Below are 6,852 nucleotides of genomic sequence, written 5' to 3'. Positions count from 1 at the left end.
AGAGAGAGAGAGAGAGAGAGAGAGAGAGAGAGAGAGAGAGAGAGAGAACAAGCTAAGGAACCTGGAGAACGAGGAAAGGAAGCTGCAGGCATTGTGAGAGTGAGGCTCAATGGGCTCCCAGGTACCCCTGTCCACAGCTAGCACACAAGGAATAGTTTTGTGTCTAAACGTGACCATAACGATAGAAACAGACCCTGTGAGGGGTTGGGGGTGGGGAAACAGGTGGTGGTTCCCTTTCTTATGGGACATTCAGGATTAAAGAAGATGAGGAAAGATAAGCAGTCTTGAGGTTTGAGTGTTGTCATAGTCAGTGATGAAGCAGAGAGACTAACAGAGAGACAAGAAGCATGACAGTGATAAGAGACTGAAATATATGGAGAGACAGAAGAGAAGTCCCAGCCCCCCTCCTCCCCTAGCTCCTTCATGGAAGAATGCTGACTACTTACCTGGGTTCTCCTAGCAGGACTGTCTTGGAATTCAGGAAGGAGGCTCATTCTGTCTCATCCAGGATAAACCACAGCCCAGGCCACATTGTGGGACCCTCACTGGTCTGGCAGCCAGTGACACTCTTGCTTCTGTTGCCGTGGATACAGCCTGGTTGGTCTAAATCGCTGGCAGCAAGGAAAGCAGGTGCCAGAGGGGTAGAGCTGGAGATGTTGGGGAACACCAGGTGGGCAGCACACAGCTTTGGGTTGCCCAAGTAGCGGGCAGGTTGGGGTCCTGGTAGGTGCTTCTCCCTTTACACATTCCCACCCCCATCTTCATGCCACCGCCAGTCTGGGAGGGGGCCAGCGCTGGCTCCGCTACTGTTCTGCCTGCCTAGCTACCGGTTCCCCCACCCCACCCCCCACCCCCCACCCAGTCTGCCTGCTGGCCGCAGCCTTTTGTCCTCAGAAGACACGGTCCCAGCGGGGCCTCTGCCAAGCTTCTAGCAGATGCTCAGGGTCCTGGACTCCTCCCTGGGAACACAGGAGCCATGGCCTGGGAGGGCCCCAGGTTAGGGGCACACTCTTATCCAGGCTAACCCCACTCTCCGGGCCTGGCGAGGATGGAGAAGAGATGCAGGTCCACAGCCAGAGGCAGCAGCAGAGGTGGTGTTGAGGAGGGGATGGACGCCAGAAAGAGGGGGAGGGGTGGAGGGAGAGAGAGGCTGGCCTGATAGCCGTGTCCCAGGTTTTAGATCCGGGTTGAGAAGGGTGGCTCAGAGCATCCAAGGGGGGTCCTGAAGCGAGACGAAGGTACAGTGGACCTGCTGGAAGGAATTCCTGGCCCGGGAATCACCCCGCTTCACACAAATCCAGGTTCCGTGATGCGGGGAACACCTAGCTTGGATAGGGTCACAGTGAGGACTCCTGGCCCCTTAGCTGGACTCTATGTAGCCTGTTGGTCCTCCCCTCTCCTCGATTTGCACAGTCCCTGCCCGAGGGGCGGGTGGAGGAGGGAGGGAAGCAGGGAGAGCAAGGGAGGGAAGAAGGGAGGCTGAGCAGCCGGGAGACTCCCAGCCACCAGCAAGGTCCTCCCTGGGGCGGGGCGGCTGGGGCTGGGGGAGGGGGCTGGCGAGACCGGGAGAACTTGGCTGCCTGGCTGACTGAATTGGGATGCTTGATGTGGTGGTTGTTCTTGCCAGGACAATAGCTGACTGACAAAATCAGGCTCAGGCCTTTCTGACTTGAGAGAGGCCTGTGTGGAGGTGAGGGGAAGTAGCCAAGAGGTTGCTGAGAAAGCAACTTACTTAGGCTACTCTGTGCAGAGAGGGCAGGGCTTGTAAAGGTCTGGGGTCGGATTTTGGGCAAAGATTCGGTAGATGTTTCTCAGGTTTGGCATGGAAGGCTTGAAAAAGAAGGTAGATAACCTTATTTAGGATGGGATTTTATGGGTAGGCTCTGGAAGCTGGCTTAGCGAGAGATGGAGGAGGAGTCAGACACCCAGCTTAGAACTCCTGGTCAGGATATCCCCAATGATACTTCTGCTTTTTCTGGGCCAGGAGGCAGGCATGAACTCATACTTAAGGCTGTATTCCAGGATAGCATAAAGCGAAAGATGAGAGGAATGTCTGGGGAACAGAAATGGGAAGACCAGGGAATACAATTCAGTTTTGAACTGGTTTAAAGAGGGACCAAATGATGCTGTGGTGGTTCCTCTAGTTTATAGCAGTCAACAATTCCAGTTCCCTTGATATAAAAATTGTATTTTATTTGTTTTCTTCCCCCATCTGTTGGTTCATTCATTAAATAGCTTTATGTAGGTCCAGTGCTGGGCTCAGATGACTTGAGTAAATCAGACTTGCTGCCTGCCCTTATGAAAACCATGATCTGCCACCAACCTGTGGGCCAGGAAGTCATGCACCTGCATCTGGATCCCTCTGGTACCTGTGAAATCTAGATCCCCCAGGCCTGCTTTCTGGAAATATAAATCTGGTAGGTGGGAGAGGTGTGAAACATTTTTAGAAAACCTTTAGGTGGTTATTTTTATAACCTCTAAATTTGGGCACCATGTTTTGGAAAGGGATAAAATCCTATGGACCAAACATAAATTCGCAGTGGAAATTTGAAAGGACTTTGGATTGATCTAGAATGGAAATCTTTACCTGAAATCTTGTGAAATGCATCTAAGGCTGTGTGGCGGGATGATTTTGTAGCTTTAAATTCACACACACACACACACACACACACAAAAGGAAGAGCTGGATTTCTGTCTTAAGTTGGAAAAAGAGAACACATTAGACTTAAAGGAAGGTGGAAATAGTAGAATTGATAGTAGAACGCAATGGGATAGAAAACTGTAACAGAGAAGATTCACAAAACTAAAGGCTCTTTGACAGATCCTCGAGACATCATGATTCAGGAAATAAGAAAGCATGTCAAAAGGATAAGGATAAGCTAGAATGAGAGACTGTTAGAATTATAATGTTACGCTTGCAATTTTGAAAAATTTGACACAATGGGAAAGTTCTTGGAAGACAAAATTTGCTAAAAGTCACAGAAAATATAGAGTATCTGAGCAAACTTATAATTTTTAAACAAACTGAATTTATGCCTTTAAAAGCTTTAGAAGCTTTTAAAAGCTTTATCTCTAGGAGATACTGCAAGCATGGAAACCTGAGTTCAAATCTGTAGCAACCATGTAAAAGCCTGGCATGACTCTGCCTACCTATAACCCCATCATTGGTGGGCAAGGGCAAGTGGATCCATAGAACTTGCAGGCCACCCAGCCTAGCCAAAACTCAGTGAGCTTCCAGTTCAGTGAGGGACCCCTTTTCAAGGCATTTCTTTTTGTAGAGAGCAATAGAGGAAAAATGTCCTATTTCCTGTTCTGGCTTCTGTGTGCATGTACACACCTCCAAGCTCTCCAGACCCAGACACTGTCCAATAGTCAAGTCTGCAAAACATTCAGAGAAAACCTCCACTTATTTTCTAATTTTTACAAATTCCTTAAGGGATTGAAGAAAAATTATGATTGTTCATCAGGCGCAAAAGAAAAGTACCTAAACAAACAAACAAACAAACAAAAAACTCATAGCAAACTTAAGTTTTCTAAGAATTTAAAGAAGTTTATTAAAATACTGTACTTTCAAACATTATACCTAATGGGGGAAATATTGAATGCTTCCTGTGCTGGCTAGCTGTTGTCAATTTGATGCAAACTAGAGTTACTTGGAAACAGGGAACTTCAATTAAGGAATTTTCTCTAGCACATTGGCCTGAGGAAATGCCTGTGGAACATTTTCTTGATTAATGATTGATCTGGAAGGGCCAGGTGGCCCCAGTTTGTATTAGAGAGCAAGTTGAGCAAGCCGTGGAAAGCATAGGGCTAGGAAGTGGCATTCCTCTGTGGTCTCTGCTTCAGTCTTGCCTCTGTGTACCTATACTGACATCCCTCAGTGATGGATCTGGAAGCGTAAGACAAAATAAACCTGTTCTTCCTCAAGTTGCTCTTGGCCAGAGTTTATTATAGCTACAGAAAAGCAAAGTAGGACACTTCCTAAGATTGGGAACAAGACTAGGTTGCCTACTATAATCATTTTTTATTCAAATAGTACTGCAGGTCTTAGCCAGTGTAAGAAAAAAAAATATGGCTCAAGACAGGGGCTGGAGAGATGGCCTAGTGGTTAAGAACACTGACTGTTCTTCCAGGGGACCTGGGTTCAATTTTTAACATCCACATGGTGTCTCTCAACTATTTGTAACTTCAGGTCCAGGGGACCCAACTCTTAACACAGACATATGTAGACAAGACACCAATGCACATAAAATAAAAAAGTATAAAAAAGGTTCAAGATAAAAATTTCAGTACGGGGCATGGAATACTTTTCTATGAGTTTTTGGTCAAGGAAGCCCCAGGTGTCTCCAAAATAATACAGACTATTTATTGCTCTTGTCAATGGCTACCCACCATAACTAAACAGTAAGGCTCTACCACACACTTTGGTTGCAGGGCATAGAGAAATCAATCTCAAACTAAATAGATAACTTCTTCCTCCTTTCTGGCTAGCTTTCATAATGCCAGAAGGAGCTTGGCAGGTAGCCAATGGAGAACAAATATGGTCTTACCAAGTGCTGGACCTTGCATGCAACAATTATGACCTGCCAGGTAGGAAGAACCCATTGGTGAAAGACTGGCACGAGTATTATGGGATAACTAAGCACTTTCTGATTGGACTTGAGGCCTGCTCCATAGAAGGAATTTTCATTCCAAGTACTGTAATTCTGGTCAAAAGCCCATGGCTGGAAAGATCCTAGACTCTAGGGTAGAACCTGCTATTGTTAGTTTGCTAAATGGTAATGCTGTCAAATTGATTTCTAAATATGATCATATTCTATTGGACATATATATGTAATTCTCAAAAAATAAAGAAAAATAGAAATTTATATACATTAAACATACTAATTTTTTGTATATCAGTTATAGAAAATAAAGCTGTCTGATAAAGAAACAGAAAAGACAAGAGAAAATAAGCATGCAAATATTTACAAATATGACCATGTATAGAACATTAAAATGTGCCGGGCAGTGGTGGCGCACGCCTTTAATCCCAGCACTTGGGAGGCAGAGGCAGGTGGATTTCTGAGTTCGAGGCAAGCCTGGTCTACAGAGTAAGTTCCAGGACAGCCAGGGCTACACAGAGAAACCCTTTCTCGAAAAACCTTAAAAAAAAAAAAAGAAAAGAAAAGAAAAAGAAAATTAAAATGTATTTAAATGTATTGGAATTAGAAAAATTATCAGGGTTATGAGACAGGGTTAATAAAAAGAAAGTAGGCCTTTCTCTTTTCTAAATGCTCTCAATAATGAATTAGAAAAATGAAGAAGACATTATTAAAAGTTCTTTTATTCTCTGAGAATGTCATACACATATACAATGAAATATGAAATAAGATCTTATGGACCCCCCAACTGTTTTCCTCCAATTCTCCCTGCATCCCACCCAATACCTCTCCCTCCTAACTTCATGTTGTAATAGTCTAAATGAGAAGTGTTCCAAATAGGTTCAGGTACTTGAGCATTTGGTTCCCCTGTTGGTAGCCCTGTTTTGGGAGATTTGGGTGATACAACCTTGCTAGAGGAGGTATGACGCTGGAGGTGGGCTTTGAGATTAAAAGTCTCTTGCTGTTTTCAGTTCGTTATCTCTGCTTCATGCTTATGATTCAAGGTGTGAGCTCTCAGCTTCCTGCTTCTGCCAACCTGTCTGCTACTTGCCATCATATCTGTATCTATTATCATTATGGACTCTTGTATCTCTGGAATCATAAGTCATATAAGTTCCTTACATTGCCTTTGGTCATGGTGCTTTATCATAATAATAGAAAAGTAACACACATGTTTATATATATATATGTTATTTGTGTGCATGGATGTGGACTAGTCCACTGCAACATATGAAATATACTAATGGCTACAACTTCAGAGAAGGAGTCTCCTTCAGCAGCTATCAACTACCAGTATCTCCCTAGTAAAGGGCCAGGACTGGAAAGCTTCTCTCCCATGTATTCAGGAATTTTGGCTGCTTTGATCTTGTGTAGGTCTTGTGTAGTTAATCACAGCTGGTGTGAGTTCATGAATGCATGTCATGTCCAGAAGACAGCATCTCATAGCTCTCTTCCCTGTTCTTTTGCTCTTAGATCCTTTCTGTCTCTTCTTCTATGATGTTCCCTGAGCCTTGGCTGGAGCAGGAGAGAGAGGGTATATGCTCGCATGTAAAGATGTCTGATTTAGGGGATGAACACTCACTCAGTCTTTCATTCTTAGCAGTCACACCAGTTATGCATTTCTGCACTGACTGCAGTCCTCTGCAAAAGGAAGCTTCTCTGACAAAGGTTGAGAGCAGTGTAGGTCTATAGGTGTTTATAAATAAATAAAAATATTTAGATCACAAATTGACAGCATGATGATTAGCAAAATAACAATGAAAGATTCTACCATTGGATTCAAGATTGGTCCAGCCATGGGCTTAATTTTATTTTATTAGATTTTTAAGAATTTCCAACTCTTCCTAGATCCACCACTCCTTCCCCATCTACCCAACTTTGTACTCCTTTAAAAAACATTCCTCAAGACCAATGTGTTCTACCCAATTATTCTTGGAATGTGTAGTCTTTCCCTAGATCATAGTCGCCTGACTAGGGGCAACACTCTTAACACTCTTAGGGAAAACTGTTTCTTCTTCCAGAAGCTAATAAATGTGAATCGCTGCATCGCTAGGCATGAGATTTTGTACTGAAATCTAATCTCCATGTTGAGATTTTGTCTTGTTTGGGCTTATACAGGTCTGTGCATGTTGTTACAACATTGTGTGATCATATGTGCAACTGTCCTGCTGTGTCCAGAGACAGTTTCCTTGTAGACATCTCCAATCTC

At 44.0% G+C, this 6,852-nt stretch overlaps 2 long non-coding RNA genes across 2 annotated transcripts in view; one reads left to right on the top strand and one right to left on the bottom strand.

The window, feature by feature from the left end:
• Window positions 1-1,253, bottom strand: part of LOC114625396 — a 2,482-nt gene extending 1,229 nt beyond the window's left edge. Inside the window, exon 1 of the long non-coding RNA XR_003712072.1 lies at window positions 447-1,253. This is a non-coding gene — a long non-coding RNA (uncharacterized LOC114625396). The remainder of the gene's footprint in view (window positions 1-446) is intronic.
• Window positions 1,254-1,479: 226 nt separating this feature from the next.
• LOC114625355 overlaps window positions 1,480-6,852 on the top strand; it is a 30,987-nt gene continuing 25,614 nt past the window's right edge. The window contains exons 1-2 of the long non-coding RNA XR_003712063.1: window positions 1,480-1,513; window positions 2,236-2,417. This is a non-coding gene — a long non-coding RNA (uncharacterized LOC114625355). The remainder of the gene's footprint in view (window positions 1,514-2,235; window positions 2,418-6,852) is intronic.

This window comes from Grammomys surdaster, unplaced genomic scaffold (assembly GCF_004785775.1).
Source record: "Grammomys surdaster isolate TR1022 unplaced genomic scaffold, NIH_TR_1.0 216, whole genome shotgun sequence".
NCBI classification, from domain to species: domain Eukaryota; kingdom Metazoa; phylum Chordata; class Mammalia; order Rodentia; family Muridae; genus Grammomys; species Grammomys surdaster.
Note: the sequence above shows the minus strand (reverse complement) of the source record. Positions and strands in the feature narration are given on the sequence as shown.